This window comes from Spodoptera frugiperda, chromosome 16, assembly GCF_023101765.2.
Source record: "Spodoptera frugiperda isolate SF20-4 chromosome 16, AGI-APGP_CSIRO_Sfru_2.0, whole genome shotgun sequence".
Classification (NCBI taxonomy): Eukaryota; Metazoa; Arthropoda; class Insecta; order Lepidoptera; family Noctuidae; genus Spodoptera; species Spodoptera frugiperda.
Window position 1 is genome coordinate 5,060,560 of NC_064227.1, and position 20,355 is coordinate 5,080,914.

Consider the following 20,355-nt stretch of genomic DNA (forward strand, 5'->3'; position numbering starts at 1 on the left):
GAAAATGAGACATGTGTTGCCATAACAATGAGTTAAAAAAATTTAAACACAATAAAAAAGCTTTGATCTGATTACGAAGAATGCTCATTACAGTGTTACTGGGAACTGTGTGTTTATTTTCACGCAGATAATTTTAATGGACATTCGTCTGTTGTACGGCCGTCCTGACACCTTAGAATATAACAGCATTTCAACTGAAACTAACGACGCCCATTATAATATGACACAAACAAAATAATTGTCACATTCACATCAAACATATATAGGCTATAAATCCGGAGAGACGACGAAAATTTTGGCAGTACGTAGCATTGGCAACGTTACAATACATTACACGGAATGCAATTTCTGTTTACTTGCATTTCTTATGTTACTCCGCGATGCGTCAATACAAGCATGCGTTCCATTTTTCATTTAGTCATCCCTCACCTGAAATAGGAACGAAAACATGTGACGTGCTGCAATTAGGCGTATTTATAAATCAATGATGTTTACTGGATAAATCCTCGCGGATCTATTAACTAAATAACAGATCTGTACACATCCGTCACTATTGAGACGTATCAGACGTAATCGTCATGGAGGATGGATGTGAGCGCGAGCCGCGAGACGAAACTATCCATCGACGCTCGTACTTACACCAATAACCAGACGCAACAACAATTACATTTGCACACAATAACGAAACGTCAAGAAAGAAAGCAAAATAATCCGCTTTTCTAAATTCGAATACAAAGAGACGTTCGAAATACGAAAACGTATCAGCCAATAGCGCTAGAGCGTATGCCAACAATTAGGAATGCGTTCTATTCCACATTCAAACGCGGGTGTCGTTTGAATTTGGAATAAATTATAATTGTATCAATCAGACGCGTGTGCGGACGCGGCCGTGTCGCGTTACGTTCGGATTTTAAAATCCTCCGAATTATGCACGGCGCGCGTATTAATTAAAGTTATATAGGTATGAGCGACAGTGACAGAATTTATTCAGCGGCGTTATTTATAAATTCGTCTAAATGTCACGGGAACAATGGAGTGTCCGTGTCTATTTAAGATTGATGAGTAACGAATAATCCCTCTTGTTGTCGGAAGGCGGAAAGTCACTTGCGTAACGGCTCCGGGCTCTCGTATGAGAATGTCAGATTACGGGCCGGTATTATTTTCGGTAAACGATACGTATCTCTCTGTCTGTTCAGATTCGACGTTGCGTTTAATAGTTTAAGCATAGTAAGTATTCGGTCGGCCGCAGACTAATCTTGACTGGCAACCGCGATTTCACCAGGAGATCAATACATCTAACATTTTTTAACAACACCACGGCGTTGCAGAATTTTAATGAAAATCGTGATTGCTTTTCTAAAGGCCGAATTATTGTTGTGGACTCTTAATCGCCGCTAAAAGTCGTCTTAAAAATACGTCGGCGGACGCATTCATCAAAAATAAGAAAATAATTAATACTCGGTTCGGAACGAGAAACGAAACATTTAGAACGGACATAACAATAAAACAATACGCCGCTCGCAAACCGAAACAAAACACAGAAAAATATGAATTCCGATCGGAACGGGCCATGGAAACAAAAGATGGCGGATTTAATGAAATGAAATAAAATATAAATTCCTTTTGCAAGCGAGAATTCTTACATTTTTAATTTGCTACTCTGGAATGAGGCTAAAAACGGTCAAATTCCAGATTCATAAGCGAGTGGCGGCTAGTGATTGAGTGTGGGGCGAGTGTCGCACCGCGCGCGACACGAATATTCATTTTATTGAAAATCAATTCTACCGAGAGCGCCGAAGCTGTAGACTTTTTATAAAAATTATTAATTACTTTTCCGTTTTTTAAATGAATTATTGACTTTATCACCTCTGGGCCGCGTACGACTAGCCTCCGAAGTAATTTAATTAGTTTTGGTGTCAGAAAGATTAAAAAGCTCTTGAGCAGATCCGTGGTCTATACGAACAAGTTACAGGCATAAATTAGCTTCTTGTCACAAAAAAGGAAGCTCGATTCTCTTTTTGAATTTTAAATGTAGTTTGCATTCTTGCAAGAGTTTATTCTTTTTTTTTTCGAATCTTTAGAATTTGAATTTGAATTTGGTGTGATTCTAATTCTATGATTAGGTTGGTAGTGTAGTGATGTGCGTAGTTACATCGAGTATCGTTATTTTCGATCTACCCTCGAATATTTATAAAAACATGATACGTTTCTGGTTGGAACATATAATAAGTGTGGCAGATGTGCGTACAATATTGAGACGAAACAGGCCGCCTCGAACGATGACTAATTCAAAGCGAATTGTTTATTTTGTTTCAGCTTTTATGAGTAAACGTTGTCAGTTCACGGGAATCTTTACGATTATATCGATAATATTGGTTTGTTGTTCCATTATGTTTTAAGATTATTGTTATTGGTGGGTTCTGTTTCCAGTAAAGTAAGACTTTTCTTCCCTTTGTTAATCCTAGAATGAGTTATTACAATTCTTGTTAGATCCCGAAGACAAAGTCTTAAAAGAAAAGTTCGTGGACTTTTCGTTGTGTTTCCTAATTGTATCCTTACATTATAACTAAAAATCTCATAAAAGCCTAAGAAGACTAAGAGTTAGTATTTAAAGAAACACATTTTTCCCTCAACTACTCAACCCCTACCACATAGAGATCCAACATCCACAAATCAAATTCCGAATAAAAAAAGAAACATTCGCCGATGACAATCAGCCATCATTTTATATTTATTTCAAAAATTCAAATTCAAATACAGAATTCTTCGAAACAAAACAACTAAAACCGTTAAAACCATGTACATTGTACATAGTACCAACATAACGATACAACGCAGGAGTAATAAAATCAATCACACGCCGAGAGATATGAACAATTTTTACATTTAACCTCGCCATCATATTTGGCTTAAAAATAGACATTTTGAGTGGTTTCCAGCCAGATAAGTTATATTGATGGGCTTCAAGCAGACGGATGGATTCATATTTTAGGGTTCCTCGTGATTGTGGGATAATCCTCGCGTTTAATGGGCCTTTAGTTTATTTATGGTAGGTTTTTTTAAGTGGTTCCGTAGTTACGTGTGTGATGTGGAGTGATTTGTTTGCGTTTGTTTTAAAGTTATGTGTGTGTGTTAGCGTGGAATGTGTTTAAGCATGTAATCTGTTAATTAATCTAACTTAAAGTGAGTAATGGCTTTCAAAGATCTAGTTTGTTCAAACAAGAATTTGATGGTTTAAATGTATTGCGAGACTAATTAGTATTGGAGATGATTTAATCACTAATTTGTCATTCCGAGAGTGATCAATGTTAGCACAAAGGTATAAAGGTTTGAATTAACAGCTGATAGAGACAGGGTAATTGTCATACTCCTAACCAAAATAGGACAATGCTATTCATCTCTTTCATTATTAAGAGAAAACTGGAATATATAGAAAACTAGCAAACCCGGCGAACTCCGTTTCGCCACCAATGATTTTCCTGTTTTCCTGCTTTTCTCTTGACATTTTTCTTGAATTTTCTTTGCTATAAACCTCACGGAGCCCGAGACCTTTCCAACAAATGCAAAACCGTGGAAATCGGTTCGTGCGTTCTAGATTTATAGCGTCAGGAAGGAAAACCCGACTTATTTTTATATTATAGATAGAAAATGGAATTCTAATAGGAACAATGAACTCCACAAAATGATGATACAACCACTCACTCAATAAGAGTTCAAAACTAAAAATCATTTGTAACACAAACAGATTGAGTAACAACTCGAAAGCATTTGTTTACAAAACCCTTTGATTACACCATCATTCCATCCCATAAACATTTTTCTCAACACCATAAGCACCTAATATAACCCGTCAACGACTTCGAAAGTCAAAGTTTTGAGGACTTGAAGACCCATGTTTAAAGTCACTAAGTCACAATGGCGGGCGTGGTCGCGAGCTAGCGGCGAATAATTACACCTCCCCCCCTCTTTTGAGGTCTAGCACCTCCCCCCTGCTTCATTGAGCATTGTTTTAAGATGTGACCTCTAGTATCAACTTATGTATGGAAATTAAGTCCAATTTGTCCAAAGAAATGTTGGATGCGTACAAATTTATGGCATGCGTTGTTACGTGGTGCTGGCTAATCTAAATGTGCTCAAAAGCCAAGTATTCGAGTTGGTAAATATTTATGCGTAGTGTTTTTTTTTTAGAATGTTCTTCCGATTTGAATTTGAATGTTACAAATTGAATTGATTGAGTTACTTCTTTTTGTGTGTGTGTGTGTGAGTATCAATCATTTACTTTTTTAAATTAAAAGAATACTAAGCATTGTATAGGTTTCTAAGTGCCATCAATACAAAGATGTTTCAAAAGCCATTCATTTGAAAACTCCATTCAATCTCCTTAATATTAGCATATCGTTGGAATGAACGTTTTTCATCTATGAATGGTTCGTTCGTAAAAGAATGTGCCGGCCACCCCGCGTGCGTTATTGCCCGTACGTGAAGTTGGCGCGTGCGCACACCTAGTCAACTTGTCAGCATACACAATACGCGAACTTACGTAACTGTGAACGCGCACGGAATTACAGAAACGCGATTTCTCTATCACACCTTTCATACAAGAAACCATGACAATACCACGGCCGGAGACAATTTATTGTCCACTAAAAAACGTCTAGACAAGTGGACACAAGCGCAAACATTAAAAAAAATCACGTTGCGTCTTCAATATTAACGTGAAACGACATTCTTATCCACCCGAACGTTCCACATTCAAAATATAAGCGAAGCAATTTGAAAAACGAACCGAACTAAGTTCATATTACTGGCCGGTGTTCCAAATTCGAAACGTATTCAAATATCGAACGAGATGAGTGACGCGGCTGGAACATGTCTCGTACAAATCATAACTCCGTTTTTTTTTTTATATTCACTTCTCTTTACTTGTTGCTGTATTAGAATTGCAAATATGTACGTACATTTTATTAATATTAATCATAGAAGTATTTAAACAAGCTTTCTTATAACTAAACTCGTAAAACCGCAGCGTTCGGAACCGAAACATTCAATCAACCGAAAATTTAAATAAAATATAACTCAAACTTATAAAATCATAATGTTAGACGTGGCTGGCTGGTTTCGGCGGCGATATGATCCCATTGATTGATGGGTGACCACGCTGCGTGTGCGCAGAGAAAGCCAGCGTAAACTGGAACGCGTTTTTAAACAAAAGCTTGGTATGTAGAGGTCAAGATAGAATGGTAGTTATGTTTTCCAAGTGTGTTGACCCCGAATGGCTTGGACTAGTATCCACAATGTTTTGAACTTAATTAAAAATGTATATAAAAGAATTTATTGCGTGTCAAGACCGCCCCCGTGCTTGTTGAGCCGATTTTTTTTAATTACCGTCAATTGGACAGATGGTTATAACCTCCCTAGTAGTCTAAATGGTAGCTAACACGACTACCAATCACTTGAACTTAAATCCTACATCTGCGTCACACAAAAAAAAAGAAAAAGAAACAACTGTCAAAATACCGAATCATAGACAAAAATCGACTAAGCACATCCCTAAACTGTCAAAAACTCCCTAAACTCTGCTACGCTACCAATCTTTCGTTTTCTTTTACGAAACAATGCGTGATACTATAGGACGTGCGTAGGCGCCGTTACAGTTATAAAATGTGCTGAAATTCAAAATGTTTTCTCGGTATTTATCTAATTTCCTGTACAGATCAGATGTCTAGCGTGACTCAGTGTTCGAGATGAGGGATGCTGGTAACGAACGGAATTAACTGAAGTATTTATTTTAACAAACAGATTGATGAGATAATTCAGTTTTTAACTTAAGTGTTTTTGATGTTGTTTTCCTTCTTAATTATACTTTGTTACCTAAGTGTAGCTTTAAATGGTTTCTATAAAGAGTTACCTACTTTTTTATGGAATAGGTGTCAAATAAGGAAACATGTCACCTGATGGTAAGCGATCAACGCCGTCCATGAACGCCCGCAACACCAGAGAAGTCACAGGTGCGTTGCTAGCCTTTTAAAAAGGAGTTACTTTATCTTAAAACCACAATTTAGTTAGGTATTCCTTGTTAATTTAAGTGATACCTAGGTATCATATCTGTTTTCCCCGAAGTGTAGGTTTCATTTAGGTATAATACAATTAGTATTAAAAGGTATATGGTTATTTTATTACTCATGATTTTAGATTTGGTCACTTATTATAACCAAACCAGCTTTTGTCCGTGGCTTCGCTCGCGTTCGCGATATAAAATAGCGTATGTGTTATTTCAGACCACAATCTAACTCTGTTTCAAATTTCGTCCCAATCCTTTCAGTGATTTTAACGTGATTGAGTAACAAACATGCACACAAGCTTTCGCATTTATAAGATGACTCGATACATGTTTCCCAAAACCTAAGATTCGAACCAAGAACTTCAAATTTAGTAAATATTTTAGAAAAAACACAAGTATAAAGGGCAATAAACTTCCAACTCAACATTCAAAAACATTAAACGGAAATCGTTCAAAGTACTTCAAAACTAATATTAATCCATCAATCATAAAATTACGCAAGACACACAAATATGTATTGGCAACTAATATTTTTTACAACACTACTTGTTTACTCATATTAAGCTTCCTACACATTATTGAGCGTAATAAACCAATGGCCATCAACTCAACAACTCGTGACAAATCGATACAAGCAAGCTTATAAACCTAATGAACACTCGATTATACAAAATAATCGAATCAATCAACAAGAAAGTCATACATTTTCACCGAAATCGACTCAATAATCGTTACTCGCATTCACATCAAAATATGAACTCGATTCTTTTTTGTAACTAAAAAAATCAATCATCCCTACTCACGGACGGATCATAAAGAATCATTCCCGTTCTATTTTCAAAACATGAATTTGAATATGAACCGAAAGCTACATTGGAACGCTCCCCGTGTTTGTAATTCGTCCGTTTGAAAATGGAACTTGTTGTTCTTATTATGAATGCGTTAAGGATGCGCATGGGCATGCGTCTGACGGTTTAGTAACTGATGCATTAATGCCTCGAATGATCTCTTACGGTTTTTTTGTTCGACGCCCGGAGATTGGTCATTACACATCTGAATATGTGTTCTCCACAAAAAGTTGGATCACGATTCGGTAAAAAGTCGAAACGAGTCTTGTGATGTAAGTAGATAGCAAACGTGCTCTTTATATTATTAGAATTTGAAGTTTCCGGATTGGTTCGAAAGTTTTTAACGGCCCCAAAACTATTTGGTTGAGAGCAAATTGATTTTATTGTGTTTATTGGGTGTGGTTTCTCTTGAGATCTTGGTCTGATCTCGTTAGGTTCTGCACGCGGAACTGGATTGATGAAGAAATTGCTGTTAGATGTGTAATAGAAACTAGTCATTGTCGAAAGATTCTGCGAATTGGAGTAAAAGAATCGGTGAAGTTTCTTATAGGTGTATAGTTGAAGAATATTTCATTTCAACAGCTGTTTCGTTCTAAGATACAATAAGATACGGTAATAATCTCAAGATTTTAGGAAGAAAAATGAGCACCTTCTTCAGAATAAAAGTTGTCAGAAATACAGCATGGATAAGACAAGAGCTTCTTCAAAAACTTAAATGAATACCCCTAAATATCTTACTCTTTTGAAATTTCTGAAAAGCTACTCCATTACATGACATCTTCATCATAACATGTCTCAAAAAAAATCCATCCAATCAGACTCCCGCTCGGACATATCGCGTCTAATTTGAATCGATTACCAAAGTACACAAAATGTGTTGCGCCATATCGTTTCTCGCCGTCCTCCCGTCCTCCCGTCCTCATAATTAAACGTTCACATATTCCTTAAACACGAGAATTAACCCCAATTGAGAACTGCTCTATTTAAATTACTGGCTACACTATTCAGCTTTCTGGAAGTTGAGCCACGTCACTAATCTATATGGCAGCTGTGCCCAGATGACTATGGTCAAGTACTTTGACGATTCCTGTGATGACACTTGACGTTTTTTCATTTTGACGTTTTGTTTTTTTTTTTATTGCTGGTGTGTGAGGCAAAGGTAGATGTTGTTTATGATATTAAAAATGACTGGTATATTAAAAATGTTACGAAATAAAGTTATTGGCGTTTTTTTAGCAAACATTAAAAATAAATGCGTGCTCCCAACAAATTGGTAGGCACGAGGATAAATCTAAACATTTTTTTTTTTTTTCATAATACTATATCGCCCAATAAAATCGAAGTGTCTAAAATAGTAATAAAAATTCCGACATGTTAGAGAAAAAGTTCGCGGCTGTAATAACTACTGCTAAAACGAATTTTATAAATAACTTGTTTTTAATTTGTACTTACGAAGAAAGACGTACAACATCACATTTCCTGTTACTGAAAGACTCTTAAAGCTTTTTTTTTATAACCGGAATAACAAGATGGATTTCCGTTTTCGTAATGCATAACTTCAATAATAATTTCGCATTAAAATAAACTCGCTATTGTGCCTTTGTAGGCTATAAAATTATCATAAGCGAAACACACAAGTAATAATCTCATATTTGAACCCGTCCCGCCGCCATCTTTAAAAACAATGAACGTTATTGTCTCTTCTTAATTCCATTTTTGAAAAAATAATCCATTTCGCATTTCATCGCGAGTGCCTCATTGATTACTATGGGACAAGACAAAAGAGAGCTTATGTGCTTATAAATAAGATCGTTGTCTGAATGCAGGATGAAAGCGCAGCTGTGTTCTTGAAAAATGTTTGCTTGAAGAAAAGAGTATCTTATCTGAAAGGGTGTAGGGTGAAAATGGTTCGGTAATTGGTTTACGTGAATCGCATATGTGTGGAGCGAGAGGGAGATATGGTGGGAAAGAGATGTGGATACTGCACGATTTTGCAATGTGTCCGTTTATTATGATAATTATGCGACGACAAAATCGAATAAATTCGATACAAAGTATAATAATAATATTTGTCTTGTATGTTTGTTTGTATTGGGTTTACTCAACACGTGTTTGAGAATAAAGTTTATAACGAATAAATTAACGCTTGTTATCTGTTGATAAAGTTATTTAGTATTGTTTTGTAGCCATTTTATTTATAGATCTACATTTGCATTTAAATTGGCGATGATGTAAAATAAACAAATTTGTAGCTTTAGACAAACCTGTTGAATGTATTTTTAGCCTCCGTAATACTTTCTTCGCATTTAGGAAGCTATAATAATTAAATTAATACTTCAATTAACACTAAGACATAACGGAAATAACAAAAAAGTATTTTATAACTAGCTGACGTGACAAACTTCGTAACGCCTCAAAAAAAAAATCCCCGATTCCCCCAACAACCCTTAAATTCCTAACCCCCAAAAGGCCGGTAACACATTGATAACGCCTCTGGTGTCCATGGGCGGCAGCGATAGCTTACCTTACTTATCACCTTAGCTTACGGATCACCTGATGGTAATCCGTCTGCTATTTTACTGGCTTATACCATAAAAAATAAACATTGATATTGTTTCAAAATTACACACTCAGTTACGTTTTAAATATTTTCCATAAAGCAACTGAACTGGAATTCCTACATCATTATTTAACTAAATTTCATTACATACTACAAAGTTAAAAAATATTGCAAATAAAAAAGCGACCATAAGTAAAATAAATTGCTATAGAAATTGATATCAAACGCAATACCTAAGCTCTACGACACGTTTTAAAAACTAAGAAAAATCGATACAAAATTGTCCATTTCAGTATCGATATACGTAGAAATGATCGATAAATTAATTGGCTATTTGTTGCCTTATGTGGTTAATATATACCTTAAATGGTACTTACTTGACGTGACAGACAGACAGACGGACAGACAGACACTGGTTCTCGTCGGGAAACTAAAGTGTGTTTGATTTAATGGTAGCCATATTTATTTAGTATTTAACGTTACAAATTATGCACATAATTATTGTACTTACTTATGTAGTATTTTAAAGTAATCGTTGGTAATTTGGTCAGGGGATCTGAATTCTTTATGTACATGTTTAGGTATTCCATTTATTTCTTATTGTGTTTTCAAATTTTCAGTATAAGTACATAGTAAAGACTGACATTTTAAAAATCTTTGTTGTTTTGATTTTATTTGATAGCTATTTCAAAGATAACGATGATGTTGATCATAATGTTAGAATCATATCTAATTTCTCTATGTCCTTAAAAATCGATCTATAAAATGAAAAAAGTTTACTCAAAACCAAACCATCAGTTTTAGAGATGATCGCGCTCAAACCAACTTAATCTTCAGCTTTACTATTAGTGTAGCGTTACTTACTGATGCAAGACTAATTCTTAAAATTAGTATTCTATTTAAACAATGAAACAGTTGTTCAAATACTTGTTAATTGTTAATATTGATATTTTAACGGATGCCGCATTTCATTTTAAGTTCACTTGTTAAGTTTACTGTTAATCAGTATTTTGGTATTTTTCTTATTAGAAAGATTACATACTGAACATATTTGTTTAGTTAGACTAATAAGAAAAGCACGGAGTCTGGAATATAAGTAGTGTGTTTTAAAAGCTTGATAAAAATATAAACTATAGTACAGTAATTATTCAATTATACATAGTTAAAATTGAATTGAATAAATAGACATCAACAGCTTTTACACTACAGAACTGTGGACCTCTACATAAGAGGGCTTGTCTTTATCTCCACCCTTAGCAAGCGGATTGGAGATTTTTAAAAGATTTAGGTTTACATACTGTACCTATATTCACTCCAATTGCAATTTAAAAAAAAAACAAACAAAACCGTAAGCTCAATCAATCGCAAAACAATCGAAATTCAAAATTCCCATTCCGAATCAAAAGCTTGAATCGATATCAAATCAGAACTTTTTGAGAATCGAACACTTTTATCGAAATCGTTTAAGCGATTCGATATTTGAATGAATCACGTGACGTGAGTCAGGTCCATTGTTCGTACACAATACTTACGTGGAGCCGAGTAAATTAGGAAATGTATTTTTTATTGGAAAGCTACTCAGAATTACAATGGAAGGTAGTATATGACACACGTACAAGTTTCCAGCAATCGGCGTGATAGTATTCCAAGTTTGAAATTTGAATGTTATCGTAATCGAGCATTCGAACTGTCTATTGCCGCCCATTGATGTTTTAAAACGAATTTACGAGTGTTGCCCTTTAAAAAAATATTAATTAATTTTATTGACCATTTTGTCGGAGTTTCTTTATCTTTAGTACTGCGTGTAAACTTTGTACGGTCAGTAAAACTGTTTGTTGACTTACATTAACATAATTATAACTTCCTCTTACATTCGCGAGTTGTTTATCTTGCGTAAACTCAAACATTTCCCGTTTTGCATTGTTTTACTCAGAAGTTTAAGAAAAAAATATATATTTTATTTATATAACAATCACGTTCGGCTCACATTGATTGTGCTCGTGGCTCGTGACGTCATCTCCGCCGCCTGATAAGGGCCACTTCCGGTCGAAATCCTGACCGATGGCCGTATGAATGAGTGACCGAATGAACGGAATGGACATGGCCGACCTTATCCATAGTTTTTGAGGACGAATTTTTCTGGCAACACTTTTGGTGTTGCACGCGTAATGCAAGCGAAGTGTTGCATAAAATAATAATTTAATTCATAATTTATGATTGGTCAACCATTATCGGTGGATAATAAATTCGTATAGACATATAGGGTTGAAATAATTATGTCTAATATATACAGGTTGTGTGCATTTCATCGATAAAGTTTGTTGCACACTTAATTGCTGACAAAATGCAATAATTTATGGCTGTATTTGTTTTTTTTGTGAATGGATAAAAAATGTGTTAAGATTTAGTAGTTAGTTTATGAACTAAGATTGCTATCTACTTACTACATAATGTTTTTGAGTGGTAAATATCTATGATATGTAATTATATCAGAATTAACATAAATCTATCTCTATGTCTATTTAAATAAGTCTCAAAATGACAGAAAACAAATGTTGACTATTATAAATTTTAGTATTTATGATAATTTGGCATACTTTGCTCAAATTCTTATAGGAATTAGTCATTTCTATTACCTCAGCACTGATATAGAATAATCGACCTTATTTCAATGGAAAAGAGACGTTATAACAAGTCTAGTATCTTTAACCATAATATTCTCTACAAATACGAAGATTTTATTACAAAAACAAATATAAAGAATACACTTTAGATTTATCCTCATTTAGTTTAGCAGTTTTCGAGAATTGAGCACAAAAACTGGGGAATTTAAACAAAAAACTTTACAATGTACTACACTCTAAATTTAAGGTAACCTTTGAAGTATTGCTATCTCTTTTATTTACACTTAAAACGACAGAGATAGCAAGTGCAACTTCTTGTTTCGAAATTAAGCCTAATTAGATCTAATTCAGAGTGATAATTAACTATTTCTATTAATTTACTGCATTAGTGTCATAGTCAGATGTTGAGCAAGACATTTTGGCTTCAATTCTCGGGTTGTACAAAGCGTTATAATACTTTTTTCTGTATCAAACTACCAGTTTAAAATAGTACCTTGTGATTGGACCTAATACTAAAACGAGTCACCGAAAAAAGCGCATAATAACCATCCTCTTAATTTTCAATGACCTAACTGCTATCCCCAATCTGTCTGCCAAGCATAGGGATTTAAAGAAACCTTCTATAAAGACAGTCTTTGTTAATCATTTGACGTATAATGCCAACTGATGATGACAAATTCTAATACACTTTTTCTTATAAGAAGTAACTAAGAATACTTATAAGAGAAATCTATGTTTCTCTGTCTACCCCTTATTGAAGAACAGCTGTCGCTCTGTTTACATTTCAACTACACAAAATAATCTTCTAACAATACACCAAAGGTTATAACAATGTAATTAAAAAGAATAAACGAATGAAGATATTTTTCAGCGCACCAATGATACACAATGTATCTTTCAGCGAATTTTCATGCCTGCCAAATAATCTAAAGCATATTGTCTTGCCAAAATAATCTTTAAAAACTTTTGCTACGTCTCTATTAACTTCAGTTTCAATTGCTTTTTTTGTTTACAGACAGACAGACATACAGTCAGACATATTAGTAGGTATTAATAATTATCACACCCTGTGTATAAACTATATTTTTTATTTTAACAGATTTAAGTACAACTTAAATTTGAGTAGTTAAACTATCTTATAAACGAGACTCATAATTATGGTCAAATACTCAAACGCCACTCAATTTTAACTTTCTCTCAAATATAGTTCTGTCTCAAATTCTTTGTAAATGGCAGAGATAGCACGAGATTTAAGTACAACTTAAATTTTGAGTAGCATTTCAGTATTTGGGCGATAGTCTAGCCATGGATTATTACGAGCTATAACTGAATTATAAAGCTTGAAAATGTAAATTAATTTATCCTACTTTCATTAAAATGAATTAGAAATCTAAAATTATAGATTAATATATGAAGTTTATATAAACATATGTACATAATATACTCAATCATGTCGGTTTTTATTTGATTTATTATATTGTCAATCTATCAATCTGTAATAAATTAATTATGTTGTATCAAATAAAAACTAAGAGAAATCAATTTAAACTTTACATACATAAAAGAAAAAGATTTTAAAAGTAAATAAGCATTCTCTTAAACCTAAAAAACAGCCGTTTATCAGCCCAAATACAATAATTTCTAAACAAAGGCTACTCTAGAGGGATTTCCCCTAATCTCCACGCTTAGCAAACTACTTGGAGATTGGCACAGTTAAATCACTAATAACATAGGTATAAGAACAAAAATCAGTTTCCTATAATTTTTTTGTTTACTACAAAAAAGAGTACGCGCCTTTTTAATTATTTAATTACACTCGAAAGTGCACATAGCTTATTCTAGGCTACAAAATAGTCTATTTTTAGGTACCTAAGAGGCAACCTTGATCTTTTTAAACTAGAGTACTATTTTTGAAATGCTAATCAACTAATATGAAACAGTACCTAGTATATAAAATTGATCACTTGAGTTAATTTTTGTTGTGTAGCAATAATTTTGTAACTTAATTTATTCGTTCGTTGCTAATTTATATTATACATTTATATTATAACGTTTTAAATTAATATTTTATTGAGAAGATAACTGAACGCGTTTATTATAAGAATCTTATTAGAAATAATATCTTAGGAGAACTTATTATTAGATCTTATTATGTGATGAACACGTCAACTCGGCCTATCCGTTTTGAGCAAGAGTGGTGATTATTGCTCAAACATTCCCCGTGTGAGAAGAGGCCTTTGGTCAGCAGTGGCCACTTTATAAACTGTTATTTCGAAGACTGGTTAATTTTATTTTATTTCACTTCATATAAAGTACGGACCTATTATTTCTGTCTTAAAGTATTGAAAAGTTTACTATTTCTTCAACTATCAGTTTTAAATGAAAACAATTACCTATATCTTGTTAAATTCATTTAAATCTTCTTCTTAACTCTTTACTAAATAAAAATATACATCTATCAATTATCTTTAAAATAAGAGGTCGTTAAATATCTAATTAAAAAATTAGCTAAGCAATGTCATCTAGAAATTAATCATAGACCATTTAGATAGACAGACCTCTATTTATAAAGAAGATTTAATAAAAACTAGCATTTAAATAACCATTTCATACTAAACATGAAACATGAAACAGAAATGGCAAATTCTATACTGAAAAGAAAACTCTGAAACAAGGTCTGACAATGCTCACATATCCTAAAGACCATTACGGAAAATAAACAAAATCAAATAATTTATTTCAACTAAACTAAAAGTCCACATTTGTTGAAAACAAAGCAATTTTAAAAATCTATCGATCGGTCTTCTAGTCAAGCTATTTGACTCGTTCCAAAGTTATTCTAAAATTATAGGTGTATACATATTTACAAGAAACTAATCAAAGTTCTAATTAAAATGAAAATTAATTCAAACTCTAACCTAAAAGTCAATAAACTACATTCAATTGTCAGATCAAATAACTAAAGATATGACTGAATCGGGTATCGAACTCGTGTCTGACGGGGCTTGATCTTCTAACCACACGACCTGTGACCTATGGTGTACTAGATGTTCCACAGTATCAGATCTGATTGTTTCAAGAGATAAGAGAAAAATTTCAAGTTCGAAATTTCGAGATGAATATCGGAAGAATGTTGTGTTTTGAAAAAAAAAATATTTTAAAAGTTTATTGGAGTTTTTCTGTGATTATTTTTAGTTAGTGTTAGGTTTTATAGTATCGATAGTTGAGAGGCTAACTGATCTCACTGTATTCAGAGATATTTAATGATTAGTTAAATTATTCCTTAATAACGCTTCTGTATCGAAAACAATTGCTAGGGACTGGGATAAGTAAACTTTAAATGACTCTTGAGTATGGCTGTTAGAGATATTTTTGCGATATTTGGTTATATTTATCATTCAATGGAGAAAATTCGGTGATTCTGAAGTATGTATATAAATTAATATTAAAAAAATATCATTTAGATTAATTAGTCCTTCAATCATTGATATGATTTAAGCCATGGTGTACTGGAACTCAGATCTTCACGAGGCACAATGTATTTTCTATTGTGTGAGTTTAAACAAATTTATAGAGAAGGTCCATATTTTTAGCTTTGCTCTGACACGGGTTGTTAATGTTTATGTTATCTTATTAATGCTAATTAATAAATTTATTTCAAAATCCTAGATCTATTACCTACATACTATGTTATATTCAATTTAAAATATAACTATCTAAACAATAACTATTTAAAATATTTTATTCTACTAAATCGCTAATGTGATTATGTTAAGTAATTAATTTTATTAAATGATTAATAAGTAAGTTTGTTTTATTTTTATCAGTAAGTAAGTAAAAAATTAAACGATATCTACGTCACGTTGTGTTTTTAAATAAATAAATTATTGTTTAGTAAACACTACTATTAAATACTATTTTTAATAAGTAGGCATAAAAACTATTTAAGTGCAACAAAATAAATCAAATTAAAAAAAAACACTAACCAAACTTTTTAAAAATAGTTCTAAAATTATTTTCTTGTGTTTATAAATAAAGTTAACCCTTCAACTGACGTTAACCAATAAATAACCAACACTGAATTATTTTGGTGCACTTTTTCACAAATAAAAATATTGTAATTATTTTTAGAATAATAAATAAATATTCTTACCTTATTTTAAGACATCCAAACTTGAATTGAACTCGTATGATCGCAGTGGTCATGCACAATGTCACTTCTGTTTATATCACCATAAATCCATAGTGTCACACACACACTGGTCACACAGTTTACAACACACAGTCTATACAACAAATCTATAGTCTTTGTACTAAGTTTAATTTAAACAGTTATCTGAAATAAAAAAAGTTATAATTGTAACTTCGCGAGAAATCGAAACTAAATAAATAATGATCCGAAACACGGCAAATGTAACAGCCGCGCGCGAATTACTCACGCGACTGAAAAAATTGCCACATCTGCGTAAGACTCAGAAACTAAATCAAAATACGGACTAGGAGAGGGACGAGTCAACGTAGGCCCCACCCTTCCCCCTCCACTCGCCGGTACGCAAAAACATTCATAAAAACTACGCTCGACTCCTCCGCGAAATTATCAATTGTTTATATCACGACAAAAATGTAAACCCAAACGGATTCATCTCGACAAAGCCCTAGATTAAGCAAAACATTAAACAATTAACAGTCACACAATAGGATTCCGACAATGTCGAAATATTTAAAACAATACGCGGTTTAATTTGTACGAACCATAATAATAAACACGGCGTTACAGTGTTATCGAAAATATGATCGATTCTTCGAATGCGTTTCGGTGGATTATTTTTAAAGATGGAAACCTCGGGTGGCGGGTTGTTGGGTCGGCGCGAGTTTTCCCGCGCTCCAGGCCGAGTCGAGCTAGAGGTGCGACCGTGCGCTGCAACCGCCCGGCCACGAATAAGTCGCGGCGCGCCCGCCGTCTCCGCTCGCCGTTTTTTTCTGCCAAAAAACTAAGAAAGGGTCTTTAGTTTAGGGTTAACTGTAAGCTCGACAATGCGGATGATTTTTTTGTAAAAGACTTTTGGAAACTGGAGCGTTTGTGCGCGCTCTGACCTTCGACATGCGCGCGGTGTCGTGGGCACTACTCTAGTATTGTCTTACGTCGCGGGGTTTGTTTTGCTTCGATAACATCTGTTTGCTTCGTAACGCAATTGGGATTTGATTTTGCTAATCTTTGTAGAACTACCCCTCTCCTTTGGAAATTGTCTTAGAAAGGGAGGATTGATTTTTTATTCTGCTGTTGTTTAAAGTAATAATTAGTGTAAAGTTAATTAAACTAGTTATTAAAGGTTTTACATGAAATTGAATAATAATTAAATTTAGAGATTTCCACATAAAAAAATGTTCCTATTTTTTTGTTCTTTAATGTTCTTGTATGTTAAGTAAAAGATCTAGGGTTTAATTCCTACAACCATCTAAGGTAAAATTATGTAAAAATTATATTATCGGTACCTGAAACAATAAAACATAGAGCGATTTTTTGTACAATAATCTGTTCATCCCTATTAACTGAGATTAAAGGAAATTGAAATTATTTTATACCTATAGTCCCTTTGAAGATTAACTTCCCTACTATACCAGTGGGTATCGGAAGGCTAGGAAACTACAAATCTGGCAAAGACCGGGCAGCAGCGCTATTTGACAAACCTAATCCTTTTAAGATCTCAAAGGTTGCGATGGTCTACAAATGGACTATCAAGACCTTTGTTTTGATAGTACTACACTTCACCCTATACCCTATCCGGATGTCCAAAACCGGTGAATAGCCATAAAAAGCCGAATAAGACAGATATTAGTTTTTTTTAAGGGCCGAAAGTCCTCCATTGATTTCTCCTACTTTGGGCGACGCGATAGGAAGTGTCAGACTCTTACTGACTAAAACCAACCTGTTCCTACTCCTGCTTTTCGAACCGGAGCCCCGGTAAACCCGCTAGGTAGTCCGCAGCTCCGGATCAGATCTTAGAAGATACTCCTCAAAGTTTTCGGTGATTTACCTTTGACCTGTGTGCCAAGTGTGGGGATTATGGTTAAACCCTTGGTAAGAGGGGGAAGTTTTTGCTTTTGTCCTTAAAAAACCTTGACTGTGTCTTTCGTTACATTCTTTGCGTGATCAGTAGGCTGCGCGACGTCGCCGCGTCTGCGAACGCTGCTCATGATGAAGAGTCTCTCTGTGACTCGAAACTAGTAGAGTTTTTCTCCATTAATTTACGTGAGTAAACCGTGATTTTTAGTTCATTTAGTATGTCTTTATAAAAATATTCTTTGCGTGATTTTCATAAAAAAATAGTTCCTATGTAGTTATTGTTTCTCGTATACAACTAAATGACATTGTTTTCGGACAATTAAACAAAACTAACAAATTAAACTTAGCACCTTGTTTGGGAGACCGGCTGAAGAATCACAATTGTAATGACTCATTTGATAGAACAAAACCGTTGAACATAACAATATTGTTTTGACAAACAGACAAACATACAAACATGTGAGATATTAGATGTTAATTGTGGGAGACTGACCTGTTGCATTGGTGTGAACTTTGGGATTATTTATTTGGGTATTACCGGACTGTGTTGCGTTTACAGAGTAGAATAAATAATTATTATGTGGCACCATCCCTATTCTTCATGTGGGTATCGGAAGAATCGATTAAGGACATAGTTGAAGCAATCGAAACAATGTAACCATGAATTGTATTGTGAATCGGATTGAAAAAGAGTAACCTATGGAGTTTCTAGCTCGTTCTTCTCCATAGGAATCTACACTTTGGAACGAGCAAATAGCTTCACTAGAGGAGTGATCGACAGATAGACGTTATTAATATCATTATATTTTTTTTAACGTTCAAAAGTGCCTTCTTTGTCTAATTGAAATAAATAAATTTGAATTTGACTTTGACTTTGAAGGTACTACACATTAAGCAGACTAAGCGGCAGCACATACACATCAACAGCCTATAAGTGGCCACTGCTGACCAAAGGATTCTTCTCACATGGAGAAGGTTTGAGCATTAATCGCTACGCTTGCTCAATGCGGGTTGGCGATTTCAAACTTATATTTAGAAATTATAAGTTCAGGTTTCCTGACAATGTTTTCCTTCACCGTTTTCAGTGGTGTCCCAAATTCCCAATAATTTTAGAAAATATTAAAATAAAAATTAGTCATCTACCCTATTAACCGTCGTCGTACTCAGAGTCATTTAATGGTTACTTAACCCAGTGTTTAGCAATTGTTTTAGGAACAAAATCGTTACTAAGCTACAGTTTAAGTTATCATTAGGGAAATGTCTCTGAGTACGGTAGAACCTGACGATTTTTTTATTCACTGGTATCATTTATTACACATTTTTGATTAGGCTTCATCTATTCGAGTTTTTAAATTATGCAGCAAGGGTGCAACCTTTGTTCCCTCTCTTAATCCGATGGGACGACACTCCGACACGACCGGAGGACCGACAGACAGAAAACCTGACGATTTTTTTATTAATCTACTAGTGACTGTTGTGATGTTTTGACTTCGATTTTCGGTAGAGTAAAGAGTGATATTATAATCGGTTTTTCTACTTCTATATATATTGGTGTTTGGTGTTGGCCGTGATACCTCATTGGTCGCGTGGTTGACTGTCTGTGTCTCGAGTTTGATTGGCAAAATAGGATTGGGTTTTTTTTCAAGGCAACCGACATTTTAATGTATTGTGTTTTCCAAAACAGCTGACGAAAATTATTTGAGGATTTTTATGGTAAGTATATGCATATATGTAAACGATCAGACGGATCACCTGATGGTAAGCAATCGCCACCGCCCATGGACACCCGAAACACCAAAGGCGTTACAAGTGCGTTGCCGGCCTTTTGGGGTTAGGAATTTAAGGGTTGTTGAGGAATCAGGAATTAGGAAGATTGGGTAGAGGGTAATTGGGCCTCCGGTAACCTCACTCACACAAAGCAAGCGTTGTTTCACGTCGGTTTTCTGTGAGGCCGTGGTATCACTCCGGTCGAGCCGGCCCATTCGTGCGGAAGCATGGCTCTCCCACACTTGAAGAAAGGGTGGTTCACTTTAAATATATTATAATTGAGAGACTGAATCATCAAACATCTGGCAGGTTCAATTCCCATTTCAGTTGTATAAAAATGTGAGCAATGTAATGTTCTCAATACTAAGTACTTCCTTTGGTTCTGCTCGTCTTTTTCCAAACACATTAGTGCTTCTTGTTGGCTGCGATCC

The 20,355-nt window shown here is 34.2% G+C and overlaps 1 protein-coding gene across 9 annotated transcripts in view; it reads right to left on the bottom strand.

Moving 5' to 3' along the window:
* The window catches only part of LOC118280644 (uncharacterized), an 86,210-nt gene extending 69,137 nt beyond the window's left edge, over window positions 1–17,073 (bottom strand). For 5 of the 9 annotated variants that reach the window (XM_050699652.1, XM_050699648.1, XM_050699649.1 and 2 more), the window contains exon 1: window positions 16,247–16,524. The gene's annotated coding sequence lies outside the window, so the exon portion shown is untranslated. Of the gene's footprint in view, window positions 1–16,246; window positions 16,583–16,845 lie in introns of those variants that run through there. The other 4 variants (XM_050699645.1, XM_035600918.2, XM_050699646.1 and 1 more) reach the window with 4 other exon arrangements.
* Window positions 17,074–20,355: the final 3,282 nt, after the last annotated feature.